This window comes from Oryctolagus cuniculus, chromosome 3, assembly GCF_051225735.1.
Source record: "Oryctolagus cuniculus isolate XC-2025 breed Fujian yellow rabbit chromosome 3, ASM5122573v1, whole genome shotgun sequence".
NCBI classification, from domain to species: domain Eukaryota; kingdom Metazoa; phylum Chordata; class Mammalia; order Lagomorpha; family Leporidae; genus Oryctolagus; species Oryctolagus cuniculus.
In genome coordinates this window covers 160654997-160672594 of record NC_142869.1, presented here as the reverse complement: position 1 = coordinate 160672594, position 17598 = coordinate 160654997, and the positions used below count along the sequence as shown (strand labels likewise).

General features: G+C 38.8%; 1 protein-coding gene across 8 annotated transcripts in view; it reads left to right on the top strand.

The window, feature by feature from the left end:
* Positions 1–17598, top strand: part of LOC149127575 (uncharacterized) — a 291161-nt gene that overhangs the window by 71043 nt on the left and 202520 nt on the right. For 2 of the 8 annotated variants that reach the window (XR_016231764.1, XR_016231766.1), the window contains exon 4: positions 4123–4534. The exons of 4 other annotated variants lie outside the window; for them this stretch is intronic. The gene's annotated coding sequence lies outside the window, so the exon portion shown is untranslated. Of the gene's footprint in view, positions 1–4122; positions 4537–17598 lie in introns of those variants that run through there. 2 more of the 8 variants (XR_016231776.1, XR_016231762.1) reach the window with 2 other exon arrangements.

Here is a 17598-nt window from a genome sequence, read left to right as displayed (position 1 = left end):
CTGTGGCCAGGGAGTGCAGTGGAGGATGGCCCAGGTGCTTGGGCCCTGCATCCCATGGGAGACCAGGAAAAGCACCTGGCTCCTGGCTCCTGCCATCGGATCAGCGCGGTGCGCCGGCCGCAGCACGCCGGCCACACAGGCCATTGGAGGGTGAACCAACGGCAAAGGAAGACCTTTCTCTCTGTCTCTCTCACTGTCCACTCTGCCTGTCAAAAAAAAAAAAAAAAAAAACAAAAAAACAAACAACTATGGATAGTACAATGTGGTGGAAAAAACTAAGACTGGCATCTAGATTTTAGCATTATTCAAGATATTGGGTAGGGGATGGCAGAAAGTGGTGACAGCTAATCAGAATATGACTCTTTCTGGTAACAAGATGGATATTATATTGGCCCAAATATAACAAAATTCAATTACAGAAGCAGCAGAACCACAATAGAAACTTGAAGTTCAGATCTGATGTATCTCTGCAAAGGTGATCAAATGAATTTTAGATTATGGGACTTTTTCTAAGACATGCTCTCTGGGTGCCTTAAGTTGAGACAGCCACTCCTTGGTTTAGGTTTCTCATTTGACAAAGAAACTTTTTTTTATATCCCACAGTTATTAAAGTGAAAATAATACTATTTTTGCCCTTCTCTGGGTATAATGCTAAGAAAGCTTGAGGTGAGTATGTGAAATGGTACAAATTAACTAAATTCACGGTAACAGCTAAGCTTGCAATAATGTGTTCAATAAAAATTAATTAAAATCCCACTATGTGTCAACAAATAGTCCTGTGGTGGGGAATTAATTGGCATGTTTGGGGAATAATAATGGTGATTTTGGTACAGAGCAGTGAAAGAGGGAAAGGATAGGATAGTAGGAAATACGATCTGAAAGATGACCAGGGCCAAACCAGGAGGCTAGTAAGTGGCTTATGTTTTATTCTACATGTGGTGTTTGAGCCCAGAAGGTTGTGTGTGCAGTAATGGCATGGCCTGGTTTCAGTTTTAAAGGCCCTGTGGCAGGAAGGCAAGACTGAAAGTGGGGACAGTGGTGAGAAACTACTGTACTCACTGGGGCAAGTTGGTGATGGCTTATACAAAGGTTGTAGCGGAGATGTGCAAAACTGACTGGATGTGGGAAGTGGCTTTTTTAAATAAATATTGAGGGGGGAGAGATAGAGAATATGAATGAATAAATTTCTTTCACTGGTTCATTCTCCAAATGCCTGAAATGGCTGGGGCTGGGCCAAGCTGAAGCCAGGAGTTGTGGGAGGAATGGATTGATTCCCCATCGGTGGCAGGAACCCAGCTACTTGAGTCAGCACTGCTGCCTCCCAGGGTCTACACTAGCAGGAAGCTGGAATCGGGATCTAGAGCTAGGCATTGAATAAAATGCTGGAAGCAGGCATTCTAACCACTAAGGTAAACGTCCTTTCCTGCAAACTGTTTTGATATAGAGATGACTAGACTTGCTGATAGACTTATTATAGGGACGTGAGAAGGTTGTTCAAGCTAATTTCTGGATTTTTAAAGTTATTAATTTAAATAGAGAAGACTGGAAAGAACAGGCTAGGTGAGGGGGTGGTTAGGACTGACACTTTAGGCAGATGCTGTGTAGACAAACAGTGCAGATACTAAGTATGCCATTGGATATATGGGCTCAATATCACTAATGGTTTTGGAAATGTAAATAAAAAACACAGTAAGATATCACAACCATCAGATGATTATCAGAAAGATGAAGGATAACAAGTAATAGTGAGGAAGTGGAGAAAAGTGAACTCAGATTATTGTTGGGAAAGGCTACAAAGTTTCAAATAGGAACAATAGGCTGGGTGACCGTAGTCAATGAAAGTACCCATCTCTAAATAAAAGTAAAGTTCAAATGTCTAATCATAAAAAAAGATAGGTAATGAGGCAATATACATGTTAATTAGCTTGCTTTAATCATTCTACAACGTAAAAATATATTAAGCCATCATATTGTATCCCATACATATATACAATTATGATTTGTCAAAAGTAGTATGAAAAAATTTAAAGATATAAAAAATTATTACAAAACTATATTTGCAGCAATACTGATGCACATAGATGTTTCTCTTTTTCTTGTTTTTTTTTTTTTTTAATTTTAACTTCCACACATAAGGGAGAATCCATGATATTTGTCTTTCTGGGTATGGCTTATTTCACTCAACATGATATCTTCCAGTTGCATCCATTTTGCTGCAGATGGTAAATTTCATTCTATTTTATAGCTGAATAATATTCCATTCTGTATGCAATGTTTTCTTTATTCATCTAATTATGGACATCTTGGTTCCTTGCAAGTTTTGGCTATTGTGAACAGTGCTGCTTTGAACATGGTCATGCAGATATCTCTTTGATACATATATCATGTAGTGGGATTGCTGGATCATATGGCAACTCTATCTCTAGTTTTTTAAGAAGTATACACATTGTTTCCTACAATGACTGCACTGACTTACATTCCCACCAACAGCATATAAGTGTTCCCCTCTGTGTCTCATCACCTGTCTTTCAAATAGTAGCCATTCTGACAAAGTGAGGTAATACTTCATTATGGTTTTGACTTGAAGTTCCCTGATGACTGGTGATATTGAACATTGTGTTTTCCTGTATTTATTAGCCATTTGCATTTCTTCTATCAAGAACTGTCTAGGAAAGACTTTTGTCTGTTTCTCAACTGGATTGGTTGTTTTTCTGTTGTTTTTTCTTAAAATTGCTGATATATTGGGATATTAATCCTTTGTCAGGTGATTTACAAATATTTTTCCCATTCTGTTGGGAGTCTGTTTACTCTATGGTTTCCCTTGCTGTGCAAAAGATTTTGAGCTTGATATAGTCCCATTTATTTAGTTTTACTTTTGTTGCCTGTGCTCTGGTGGTCTTAACCAAGAAATCGTCCACTACTGCAGTGTCTTAGAGTGTTTCTCCAACATTTTCTTCCAGCAACTTCATAGTTTCAGGTCTTAAATTTAAGTCTGATCCACCTTGAGTTGATTTTTGTAGATGAGAGATATGGATCTAATTTCATTCTTCTACATATATAAATCCAGATTTGCCAGCACTGTTTGTTGAAGAGAGTACTCTTAGTTCACTGTGTAGTCTGAGCACTTTTGCCAAAAATCAGTTGGCTGTATATTATAGGGATGAACTTCTGGTCTCTATTCTGTTCCATTGATCTATGTATTGTTTTATTATGCAAGTACTGTGCTATTTTAGTTATTAGAGCTTTGTAGTATGCTTTGAAGTCAAGTACTGTGATGTTTTTTTTTTTTTTTGTTCAGGATCACTTTGGCTTTCTGAGTTTTTTGTGATTTCTTATGAATTTTAGGATTGCTTTTTCTAGTTCTGTAAAGAATGTCATTGGTATTGTGATAGGGATTGTATTGAATCTGTAGATTGCTTTAACTGTATAGATATTTTAATGATATTGATTCTTCATACCTGTGTGAAACAAATAATTAATTTTATACTATAGTTTTAATGATCTGTGATTATTTAAAATTTATTATATATGTGGATGAAATGTTCATTTTTCCATTAAAGTACTGTTGATGGCCATTGTCTATATATATTTCTACTGTACTAGAGTCTTTTTGCTTGTGCTTGTTAAAATTCTTATTTGGTGAAATATTAAGCCTTTTTGCTGTAATGTAAATTTAAAATGTTATCTCAAAAACTAAAGTTAAGGAAGGAATGTGGGAGGGAGGGAGGGGGACAGGTGGAGGGAGGAAGGGAGTATCATGTTCTTAGAATTATATGTATAAAGCACATTGAATCTGTTAAAAACTAAAATTTAAAAAAATTAGGAAAAAATTAAGGAAAATGTATTCCTATATGTGGATGAAGGTTTTGATGGCTGAATGAGTAGTTTCAGTCTGTAAGGAAATATGTAGGAAGCTAGACTGTAACATATTGGGAATAAGGACAAGTGAAGAAGTACAAAATGGTGGATATAAACTACAACAATATGGAGAATAAATTAGATTAGCAAACACTGAGTGTAGGACTCAAGTGTTTTTTCTAATGTATAGCCATGTACAAAAGTATACCAAATTCCTTCCAAATTATTTCCACTTACTAATCAGCTTTCACCGCCTAATTACAGAATGATCACAATGGCTGTATTAGTGGCATTACCAAATACCCACAATTGAGTGATTCCCAGCTGCCTCTGCTGCCAGGGTCTCCAGCAGAGGGCCCATTCCCGCTCAACATTGACTTCGTGAGAAAGGCTTTGCATCCCTAGAACATGTACTTGACAGTGAAGAGCAAAACGAGGGAAGACAGTTTCATCTTCAAACTCAAGTCTTTATGAATGCTTTTATTTTTTTCATTCTATTCTTCACCTTAAAGAATGCCCCTTTTGACAGTTTTTCTAAGTTGCAACAGGGTTTTTTGGGGGGATTTATAGCCCTTGAGTAAAACATATAAAAAGTCAGGTGCTAATATTGATGTTACCATTTCTTATTCATCTCAGTTAAAGATTCATTTATGGTCTAAGTCATTTTTTATCTGACCTTAAATTTTCATTAAACCCTTAAAATTACCAGGCCTGTCAATATTCCTTTATTTCAGTTTTCTTTATCTTCATGGTTTGTGGATCTTTGACATCCTGAATACTTTAAAAACACATTTCTCCATCAACCGACCTAAAAACAAAAAAAGAAAACCAAACTCTCCTCAAATTCAACATCTCATCTTTGCTATCCCCCAAACTAGAAAATCAAATTATTCTTTCATATTGTAGAGCTAAAATGATCAAGCAATCTATATGGATTTCAACAGACTTTGTAGGTAGATTATTAAATAATCCACAAATGATAAAAGTGAACCTGCCTTCTTCTTACCATCCCTAGATGTGGGTCTGCTTCTTGGTGAGTAGAAATCAAAAACTCTACCAAAGTAGCTGTCAAATTATTTGCAGCAAACATGTACATCACAAGAAATCCAAAGTTCTGATTCCCTGCAAAGGGTGGTGGGAATCTTTTATCTTAAAGGAAATGAACATGCAAGAAAGGAAATACTTGTTGTCACACATGCAGGGGTGGGGATAAGCACACTCGGCGAGTTTAGAAACTTGCTCAGACATATATCACATGGCTTAGTAAAGCTCAACTCCTCCTAGGACAGAGATCTTAGCATTAAAATGAGGAAATGCTCACTTTTTAATTCTCAGGTGTTTGTGAACTGTCAGTGGTCCTGATCATGATCATGATTGGTTCCAACTAGATTCTCATGTTGGTTGGAGCCCCCCTTTTTCCCTCTTTCCTCTTGGGCTTGAAACTTTTTTATTTTTATTTTATATTTTTTATTTTTTTTTTATTTGATAGGCAGAGTTAGAGACAAAGAGAAAGGTCTTCCTTCCGTTGGTTCACCCCCCAAATGGCCGCCATGGCCAGTGCTGCACTGATCCGAAACCAGGAGCCAGGTGCTTCCTCCAGGTCTTCCATGCGGGTGCAGGGCCCAAGCACTTGGGCCATTCTCCACTGCCTTCCCTGGGCCACAGCAGAGAGCTGGACTGGAAGAGGAGCAACTGGGACTAGAACCCCGGGGACCATATGGGATGCCGGCACTGCAGGCGGAGGATTAACCAAGTGAGCCATGGCACCGGCCCCAATATTTTATTTTAAAAAAATTTATTTTTTTGAGAGGGATGAAGAGAAAGGGACTGGGAGGGATTAAGGGAGGGAAGGATTTTCCATTCATTGGTTCACTGCTCAAATGCCCACAACAGCTGAGGCTAGGCCAGGCCAAAGTCAGGAGTCAGGAATTCCATCTGGGTAACCCAGGTGGGTGTCAGGGGTCCAGGTACTATCATTTGCTGCCTTACCAGGCACATTCGCAGGAAGCTGGATTGGAAGCAGAACATCTGACAATTGAACCAACACTTGGATATGGGATGCGGATATTGCAAGCGGATGCTTAACCTACAATGATGCAGCATTAGCCTTTGAAGGGCAACTTTTGATGAAAATTACTCTTTTGTCTGGACATTAAGGGAGAGGGATTTCTTAGAATTTAACATCCAAATCAGGACATTATGACCTGCAAAAAGGAATATTATTCTTAAGTACCTTGACTTGAACAGAGAGAGGGACACCAGGATTAATGGTCACTCTACTTTTATCTATCCTGTGTCAAAAAATAAACATTATAGGAACTATTGAAATCGGGCAAGACCCCCTAAAATCTACACTGAAATGTGGCCCCTTAAAGTTCCCTAGAAATGCTATCCGGGGTGCCACATGTGCTACCGGAATTTGGGGTGCCTTACGATTTCACCACAGGCTTATTACTAAATTCTCAATATTAATAAACCCAAGAAGGTACTTGTCTAATATTTAGAGAAGAATTCTAAATACCAGCACATATAAACGAGGCAGCATGGTATGTTTTAGGCTTTTATTTAGTAAGAAAGATGCGTTGGAGAGTGAGAGCTTTATTTGAGAGAGGTTGAATAGGGGTTCATACTGAGCACCAGGAACCAGCCACGTGGAAGAGCATCTAGGCCTGTATCTGGGCCCGGAAGCCTAGAGCACATGGCCCGAAAGCCACGCGCTCTGGAGGCACGGGGCTACAGCAAGCCCCCTCCTGACAAGAGTCCAGGGAAGAAGAGTGGGCCAGGCCACACAATGTCCTGGCTTTTAACCGACTTCCAAAGGGGAGTGGTTAATTAACCTGATTGGCTGGTGGGCACCCAGGTGTGGCCAGGTAGGGGAATGAGGCCACTCAGGGGTGTGGTGAAGGCATCAGGTAGGGGCATGAGGTCACACAGGGGTGTGGCGAAGGCGTGGTCTTCCAGTTGACAAATCTAATCAATTTTAGCCTGTATGCCTGCCTACTTCACTATGGCAATTGTACAAAGGGACTTAGACTGTATAGGTTTGTGTCTCACTTTTATAATCCCTATGAGCCACTATTTGCACTTCCGTGGGCCATGAACCATTCAGGACAACTGTGGCACTGTCTAAAAATGATCTTGATCTTAATTGCAAATCACTAGTTTTCACTAATTCTTTAAACTACATTACAGTTTTTTCTTTTTCTTCAACTTCCTGGTTTTATTACACTTTCTCATTGTTGATTTTGCCTCACTCTTTGGATTTGCTTATTTGCACTTTTTTGCATGCCAAACTTAGTTTCATTCCAACCATGATTTGGGTTATTCTCCAAGGTACACTGTGTACAATTTCAACATGAGACAACTCTGAGCATTGAAATTACTTTTTCCATTATCTTTTCATCATAAAAAGATATTGTATAGTGGAGTCATCAACAAATTCTCAGTCACTTTGAATGTCACAATTCTGGATCAAAAAATTCTTCTCAAAGTTTGACCAAAATAGGTAAGATATTAAATATTAACATTCCTATCACTTTTAATTATTTCAAGAGAAAATAAACAGATCAATTTTCAGCTAGTCATCAAACCTACAGTTTTGACATTGAGTGCTAATTTAGAAAATAAGTCATTAAGTTTTTCCCATTATACAAACAGATCCATAAATAAATGTGTCATTTGCAGTCTAAAAGAGTTGGTTGGCAGGCCTGATTGACATCCAACTTTAGTTTAAATCAGGCATTCCTGTTTGGGAATTCTCATATGAAGAACTCATTTATTATTGCTCCTTGTTTTTTGCTTAGTGCCAATGGGGATAGAACATAGTGTAGTGTGTATCTTTGTTTTAATAGATCTGGGAGGCATATTGCAAATTAAAATGACAGATGGGAAGAACCACTATTGACTTGGGGTAATTCAGAGAGGGTTGCCAAGAGCCCATTAATTTTGTGCTCCAGTTTAGTCATTAGCTTGAAAATAATAAATTAACTGTGATACAGTGATGAAAAACACTTTGCTTTCTTTTTTACTATGAGAAAAACACAAACAATATACATATAATTATTAACATATAAACTAATGAGTGTTTAACATCTTTTATTCCCTAGCAGTTTATAAGCTATGTAACCTCTAATCTGAAATGTGCGTTAGCTATAATCAAGGACACTTGGGCATGCCACAAGGACCTTTCTGGGGCTGGAACTATTCCAATTCCCATCATAAAGTCTGAGAAAAGAAAAATAATAGACATTTTCTGTGTGAAATCTCTGTTCTATAGTTCTCACTAGCTGCCTGCAGGACCAGCATTCCTTGAGATGGATTAAGTGTAGTAGATGATCAAGGTATAGTGAATAAAGAACTACATACAGTTTCTCAAGGGCAAACTCTGCTAGATAAGGAATATTTCTCACACTTCTCCCCTTCTAAAGAATCCATTTTTCTGGTACAGCATGAAATATTAGATCCTGGTTTCCTTTAGGATTCTTTGATTTTTTTAATTTTATTTATTTTTCTATTTTTGACAGGCAGAGTGGATAGTGAGAGAGACAGAGAAAGGTCTTCCTTTTGCCATTGGTTCACCCTCCAATGGCCGCCGTGGCCAGCTCGCTGTGGCCAGCGCATCGCGCTGATCTGAAGCCAGGAGCCAGGTGCTTCTCCTGGTCTCCCATGAGGGTGCAGGGCCCAAGCACCTGGGCCATCCTCCACTGCACTCCCGGGCCTCAGCAGAGAGCTGGCCTGGAAGAGGGGCAACCTGGACAGAATCTGGCACCCCGACCGGGACTGGAACCTGGTGTGCCAGCGCCGTAAGGCAGAGAATTAGCCTACTGAGCCACGGCGCCGGCCAGATTCTTTGATTTTTAATCCCAATTTTATCACTAACATTTTGGGTGAAGTTGAGGTGCTACAGTATGATTAATCAAAGGTTTTAGGTCCAAAGTAATGCTTTCAGATCACACAGCTCTATTTAGCAACTGTTTAGCCTCTTTGAGGTTGATTTCTCCTTTTTTAAATATTTATTTGAAAGGCAGAACTTAAGGAGAGAAAGATGAAGAGAGATCTCTTCCACCTTCTGGTTCACTATCCAAATAGCTACAATGGCTGGACTGTTCTGAAGCTAGAAGGTTTTCCGTGGTTTTTTTTTTTTTTTTTGTATGGATGTCAGGGACCCAAGGACCTTGGGTCATCCTCTACTGCTTTTTCCAGGAATATAAGAAGGAACCTGGATTGGAAGTGGAGCATTCAGGACTCCAGCTGGCGCCCATATGGTATGTCAGCACCACAGATGGCTGCTTTACCTGCTATGCCATAACTCCTGCTCCCAGATTTCTTCTTTTATACACACAGTGTTGAGGCTAAACAGTATTGTGAGGATGTCCAGCAAAGAGCATAGGAGTCTAGTCTTAAGGTGAGTTTCCCTGGGCTCTGACTAATGAATCATTGGTGCAACAACTTTTAGGAACTTGATTTTCCATGTGAAAAAAGGATTCAGTACCACATCAGTACCTCATATTGGCCATAGTTAGTAACCATATGCTGCACGTTTGAAAAGTGCTGAGTATTGTTTTAAGTACTATCACTACCAAAAAAAAAAAAACCCATAAGCATGTGAGGTGATACATATGTTAACTAACTTTATTTAACCATTCAACCATGCATACATATGTCAAAATATGTTGTGCACCATACTATATATGTGTGCTATTTTTATTTGCAAATTTAATTACAAATTAAAATAAGTTCCTGAATGGGACAAGTTTTTCCATTATTGATAACCTCTGGCCCTTTTACAGAGTATTACCAAAAACAGAATTGTGAGTTAAGTGTTAGAAAATCAACATGTCATGAAATGTGAACTCCATAAAGTCAATGGCATTTTAGTATTTTATTCATGCAGACTACAAGTTCATATTGTTTCTTCAGTAAACAAAGAAACATAAATGTAAAATGTTGTTACCAGACCTCTCAAGCAAGGTGCAAGTGCAGACTATGAAACATTTAGCTGTTGTACGCTTGTTCAAATTTTTCTAAAGAGGGCAGTGTCAGATGCAGAGAGTGGTGAATGGCATTGAGGATTGTTTCTCATATCAGCCTGGTGCTGACCAGGCTCAGGTGCCTCAGGGATCTTGATTTGGTCCTGGTCATACCCATAGGCTTTGAGATCAACCATATCAAGGTTGGGGTCCTGGCCTCCTCACATTTCTGTACAGCTTTCCTTGAGCATGATACTTAAGCCTCTAAGGCTTGATCTGAAATGCAAAATCAGTGTGATTACGGGGAACACACTACATACACATACACACTACACATACACATACACACTACATACACATACACACTACACATACACATACACACTACATACAGTTATTTATAGTTAATGTGACATAAACATCTTAAAAACTGGGAATGGTGCTGTTAGCATGCAAAATGTTGCAATGCAACAAAAATTTTTCCAGAAAAAAATTCATTCCATTGTTCAGATATCCACTATAGCTTCTGTATTTACTCCTAGACATTGATTCTTAAGTTTACCTTTCTCAGATTTGGTGCTTCCTGATGGAATTAGCCAACAACCCACTGTAATTTTTTATCTTTATGTCCTAATTGTGCTTTAACTGTCCCTGATTCCTATCTGTTCCTTGGAATTAGTTTCATTTCTCCCTCTGTACCCTGACATATCTCAAGATCCAAGTGCTGTGCTCACCTATTAAAGGACAGTCATCTTGACAGCCAAATCTGGTGGGTAGAAACCAAGCATCTCTTTTGTCTTTGGTCTTCCCATCATTTTTGTTGTTGTTGCCAATAGGACCTAATGAATTCTCCCCTCCTAAAAAAAAAAGTATAGCTCTAGAAAAGAATAACTTTGAACAGCATACTGTTGGCCCCTCAGTACTTAGTCTGTTTCAGTTTACTTGACATTTAATATTACCATCTAGTTATAAATCTTATTTCCTTTTTAAAAAAATTATTTTATTTGCAAGTCAGCGTGACAGAGAAAAAGAGTAACAGATTATCTTCCATCTGCTGGGTCTCGCCTCAAATGGCCGTAACAGCCAACTCTGGTACAACCTGAAACCAGATACTAGGAAATCCATTCTGGTCTCTCACATGGGTGGGAGGAGCCCAAGTACTTGCACCAGCTTTTGCTGCCTTCCCAGGCACATTAGCAGAAAGCTGGATCAAAAGCAGTGTAGCAGGGACTTGAACTGGCACTTTGATTTGGGATGTCAGCATTGTAAAATGGCAGCTTAGCCTCCTGGGCTACAATACTAGACACCAGAATTTTAGTTCGTAAGTGAGTACCAGTATTAGTTCTACAGTTCTCAACTGTCAATGTTGGGTCAAATGTTGGGAAAATATTGCTTAACTCAAACTGTACATTTAACTAATAACCAATGACTTCTCATATCATTTTCATATTTCCTAAGAATGTCTTTATTTTTGAAAACCATTGTTCACATGAACATAGGGGAAGTTAATCTGTGAATATCTTACTTGAAATCTGAATCATATGCTATAAAAGGATGAATGTTTCATACTGTGTATATTGAAACCTTAAAAAGTTAGTTAAAAGGAAAACGTATTTTAGTGTTACTAAGTTTTTACTATATAATTTCTTCAAGATAGAAAACATTCAAAATTATCAGGTGATGTTCTCTTTCCCCCAAAATAATGCATTTGAACAAACTAAACATGAAAAAAAAATTATCTGGAAGATTTTAAACTCTGGGCTCTTTGGAAGGATAGTTTTAAAGAATACTTCAATTTTGGGAGGAAGATAGGTTAATGCTAATGATTTGAGCTCAGGACATTTCAAAATAAAAATGCCCATTGTTATCATTTAGGGACTCAATCAATATCCAGACTTAAATAATTTTTGCATAGCTTTTTAAGAACATGTGCTCTCTTGGGGCTGGTGCTGTGGTGTAGCTGGTAAAGCTGCCGCCGACAGTGCAGGCATCCCATATGGGCACCAGTTCAAGTCTTAGCTGCTGTATTTCCGATCCAGCTCTCTGCTATAGCCTGGGGAAGCAGGAGAAGATGGCCTAAGTCCTTGGGCCCTTGCACCTGTGTGGAGACCTGGCAGAAGCTCCTGGCTCTTGGCCTTGGATTGGTACAGCTCTTGCCATTGCAGCCAATTGGGGAGTGAACCAAAGATGGAAGTCTCAGTGTCTATCTGTCTGTCTGTCTCGCTCTATCTCTGCCTCGGCTCTTTCTCTCTCTGTGTAACTCTGAGTTTCAAATAAATAAATCTGTTTAAAAAAAGTGTGTTCTCAAGCACAACAAATTACACCATCTTTTGCATACATACATGTGATTGTGTATACCCACATACACATCTCCATTCTTAGAATGATGGTAAAATAGGAAATTTTGCTGTGAATGGAATATTTGTGTACCCCAAATTAATGTGTTGAAATCCTAACCTCTAGTGTAGTTATTAGGGGATGGGATCTTTGGGAGGCAAGCAAATCAGGAGGGTAGAGTATTCATGAATGGGATTAGTGTCCTTATACAAGGAAGCATGAAAGATTGCTCTCACTCTCTGCTCTCCGCCATGTTGAAGATAGAAGACCTGAAAACCAGGAGGCAGGACCTCACCCAACACCTGTTGTCATTTCTCAACATCTGGAGCTGTGCTGAGCAAATGTTTAAGCCATCCAGGCCACAGGAATTTGTTATAGCAACCTGAGTTTAGACAAGAGCTTAAGAGTTCTCTGTCATCTCACAAGAAAGCTATTCACATGGATAATGAAAAGAGAGCAAAATCTGACTTTACTCTATTTTGCAGAGGGCAAAATCAACTGAAAATTTTAAGTTGACTTGAAAATATTGACTCTAAGAATACCACTTAGATCTGCCCAAAAACAAGGATAATGCCACACAAGGAATATACCTATAGACACTTTGAGCCCAAACTTTATTTAAAACCCAAAACCTTGAATCATAGTGGTTTTTAATTTGCTTGACATAAAATAATTCAAAATTCCAAAGTCATTAAGTTCAGTGATCATAACCCTATTTTTGCTATTGTCACAAACTGCCTTAATCTTACCCAAAAAGCTTTCTTTCCCATTATACCCTAAGGTGTTTCCTCAAATTACTTTTGATATCCAACACTGATGAGCAATCCTTTCTCCTTAAAATGCTTTCTGTATGTAGCTAACTGTGATAACTGTAATTTATCAGTTTCTTAACGAGACACATTAACAGCTTTAGTAACATTCTTTACTGAATCTTTATTCTTCCTGTTATTTTTCATTCTATTTTCCACTAATTAGCCAAAGGTAGCTAAAAAAGCCACACCTGATCTTACTATTAAAATAATATATCATATACATTATTATTATATAATTATAAATAAATATAATTATTATATAATTATAAATATAATTATAAATATATATAATATATATTTTTGTTAATGTTTTATTATTTTAAATAATATATAATATACATTATATGTTATATACATTATATATTATTTAAAATAATAAAACATTAATAAAAATAATATATCTATGTGAAATATCATAATATCTTCTCATTTGAATTAGGACAAAATCTAGAATGCTCTCCATGGTTAGGAGTCCTTGTGTGTTCTGGCTTCTGCCTATCTCTGCTTTTTCTACATCTTTCTTTAGTTCTGTTCTATCCACATTGCTGTTTTATCCACATGCTTCTTGCTGTTTCGGTGTTCTCACCACAGAAAACTTGCTTTTAGGGTAGGCAACATCCTATATGGGTGCTGGTTTGAGTCCCAGCTGCTCCACTTCTGATCTAGCTTCCTGTTAATGAGCCTGGGAAAACAACAGAGGATGGGCCAAGTGCCTGGATTCCTGCATCCACGTGGGAGACCTGGAAGACTTTCCTGGCTTCAGCCTGACCATATCCTGGTCATTGCAGCTATATGGGGGAGTGAATCAGCAGATTGAGGGAGAACTCTCTTCTCTCTCTCTCTCTGTCTCTCTCTCTCTCGCTGTAACTCTGGAAGAACTCCATCTTCTGTCACTCTGCCTTTCAAGTAGCTGAAAAATAAGTACTTTAAAAGATGCACATTTTTGGTTTTCTGTGTCAGAAGTCCAAGTGCAACTTAGTTGTATGTGTTTGGTTCAGTGTATATCTCACAGCTGTGATCAAAAGTAAGTCAGGATGTAGTCATGTCGAGATTGCACAGGGGAAGGTGCACTCCAAAGCCACTTAGATGGCTGTTGGCAGATCTCAGGTCCTCCCTGACTCTTGACTGCACATTTCTTGACACTTGAGCCTCTCTATAGGGTAGGTCACAACACAGCAGCTGGCTTCCCTCAGAACTAGCCAGTGAGAGCAAGAAAGGACAGGCAAAATGGCAGCCACTGTGTTACTTAATCTTGAAAGTAACATCCCACCACTTTCCCACATTCTGCTATTTAGAAATGAGTCACTAGTCCAGCCTACACTCAACGGAAGTCAGAAGTATGGAGAGGGCATTTGGCCTTGCCTGCATCCCACATAGGAATATATGGTTTTGATACCTGACTGATCTTCCTTCCATTTTCTTGCTAATGCACAACTGGAGAATCATTAAGTAGTTGGGTCCTTGCCACCCATGTGGGAGACCTGGATTAAGTTACAGGCTGAAGCTTCGCTGAAATCGGCCTGTTGCCAGCATTTGGTGAGTGAATAAGCAAATGGAAGCTCTCTTTTGGTTTCTGAAATATTACACACACACACACACACCAAATAGAAAAGATGAAAAATTCAGGTTCTCAATCCCTAATTGTATAATCTAGATTTGATTCCCAATTTCAGGTTTTCTTTGCAATATATGTATATACACACATACATATAAGGTATATAAGAAAGAGAATGAATCAGATCAAGTCCAAGATCGAACTATGAAAGAGAAGTTTGCCTACCACATTTATGTGTAAAGTAGAAATAATAATTCCTACCTCACAAGATGATTGGTTATGAAAGCAAAGCATGCATTTATTTAAACTTTTTTGTGCATAACTTAAATCTGTTGTAATTCATGGAATTAACATGTAAGATCAACAGAACAGCTGTCTTACAGATGAAAAATTTTAAAGGGAATTTTTCAAGACATAAAAATTATTCCAAGAGTTATTGGAGAGCAGAATCCCAGTGATAAAGTGCCACTGTGGCAGGATTCCTGTACTGAGACAAGACACCAAAGCCTTTTAACAGGAAGTAGTCTTTTATTATGCTAGCATAAAGCCCAGGTGGAATTTTTTTTTTTTTTAAGATTTATTTATTTATTCAAAAGTCAGAGTTCCACAGAGAGGAGAGGCTTAGAGAGAGAGAGAGGCCTTCCATCCGATGGCTCACTCCCCAATTGTCCTCAATAGCCGGAGCTGCACTCATCTGGAGCCAGGAGCTTCTTCCAGGTCTCCCACGAAGGTGCAGGGGCCCAAAGACTTGGGCCATCCTCTACTACTTTTCTGGGCCATAGCAGAGAGCTGGACAGGAAGTGGAGCAGCTGGGTCTCGAACTGGCGCCCACATAGGATGTTGGCACTCCAGGCCAGTGTGTTAACCCACTGCGCCACGGGCCAGCCACAAGTGGAATTTCTTATCCAAAATCCTGAGCCTCAAAGAAGGGTTTTCTCACATACATTGTGTATATATATATATATATATATATATACAAACACACACGCACACACACATACATATATATATATATTTTTGACAGGCAGAGTTAGAGAGACAGAGAGAAAGGTCTTCTTCTGTTGATCCCCCCCACCCCCATGGCTGCTACGGCCAGTGTGCTGCGCCCATCCAAAGCCAGGAGCCAGGTGCTTCCTCCTGGTCTCCTATGCAGGTGCAAGGCCCAAGCACTTGGGCCATCCTCCACTGCCCTCCCAGGCCACAGCAGAGAGGTGGACTGGAAGAGGAGCAACTGGGACAGAACCGGTGCCCCAATCAGGACTAGATCCCAGAGTGTCGGTGCCGCAGGTGGAGGATTAGCCTAGTGAGCCATGGCACCGGCCATCTTACATATGGTTTTAACCTCTTTGTCTCCCTTATATGGTTGCCTGCATACATTTGACTGGATATTCTCATGTTACGTGGCAGCCACAGTATTAATACAATACTGTGCATGTGAAGATAGTTACTGAAGATTTTTTTTTTATACACATACTGAGCCATCTGCTGTCTGGCAAGGGTTAACACCATTGCTCTGTACTAACAAGCAGAACCTGCAGTGGTTACTTATAAGCAGATAGGGACTGCGTTTGAAACATTCATAGGCAAGCAGATACCTACATTTCATTTCCAGGACAGAGGCCTCCCTTTTTCTTCTTCTGACCTTGGGAAGGCCTCTACCACAACTTCAATCATGTAGGTTAGAAACAAGTTTAATTAAAAGACAAAGGCCTCTGCCACACCACCTTTATTCTTATTCTCTACTCTTAATCTTTGATTGTTTTTAATCCATTAGTGGTGCTAAATAGTATTTTTTTCATGCATTGTTCAACAAAATTGTAGATGACAAGTATAATTACTCTGTTTATAATCTTCATAGGAAAATAAATGTACTTCCAGAATTAAAAATATAATGAGCCTAGTCACCAATTTGTATCTCACCAAGTTAAAATAATCCAAGGTTCTAGAATGCACATGGATCTGAAGTGCATACAGGGAAATTAAATTTGGTGTATAATATGGGAAAGTGGTTTATATATGTTATATTAAAATAATGATGCTTTCATCATGTGATAAAATTAAATAACTCAGACATTGTATAAATAGAGGCATAAACAAAGTTATTTTCAATAAGCAGCTCCTAAAGGAATTTGAGGGCCTAAAACTTAGAAGACCACAAGATATAATAAAAATTATACAGTTAGAATACTTCTCATTCGCAATCCAGCATGCATTTTCACACTATGGAGAAAGATTCGATGAATATATAGCAGCCTACAGGGTGGAAAACATGCTGTGCAGAAAGTGATTAATAATTAAACCAAGCAGAAAATGTTCAATAATTTAAAAGACAAGAACACCCTGCTAACTAGAATCTCAAAGCCCAGTTGATAGCATATGGTATAATCACATAAAATGGTAACTAAATGTAAGACTGCTAATTCAAAGCTCCTGTTAGATCTTCCTGCCTCTCATGATTCACATAAGTTAACTTGCACACCCATTCCTCATCTAGTGGGAAATTGAAGAGTATCTCCCTCTGAATTACCGCAAATCCTGTCACTTCTCAGCTCTCTCTGATTCTGGCTTATCCCTTCCATCTGGCTTCTGATAGCTCATTGTTCCTTCATTCTCCCTGCTCCACTCTACCATTAGCACAGACTTCCGTCCGAGGAAACCGCTCACACCAGGATTGCAAGTGCGTGGCATTCTGCGCTGAATGGGGAGAAGAAATGGATTCATATCATACATGGCCCAACAAATGACTGAGATTCTTAGACCTCTGCTGGGCCATTTGCATCAACTGTCTTCCCCTGTGTTGTATGTGTGTCTCTGTGCCTCCCTTCAGTTTCTGCTTCCTGCCACCTCCAATTCTGGTTCATTTTTTTTCTTTCTTTCCTTGTTGATGCTCATTATTATGGTAATATTCCTCTCTCCAAGCAAACTTCGAAGTATTTCCTTAGCTAGAAATAGAATTTTCACTGGGAGAAATTCTGGTGTCTGTTCAGAAAATAACCTTTTCACTCTTTCATACCATTTCATAGCTTCAGAAATCCATCTTTTAGAGAACAAAGAAATGAGGCAGAGT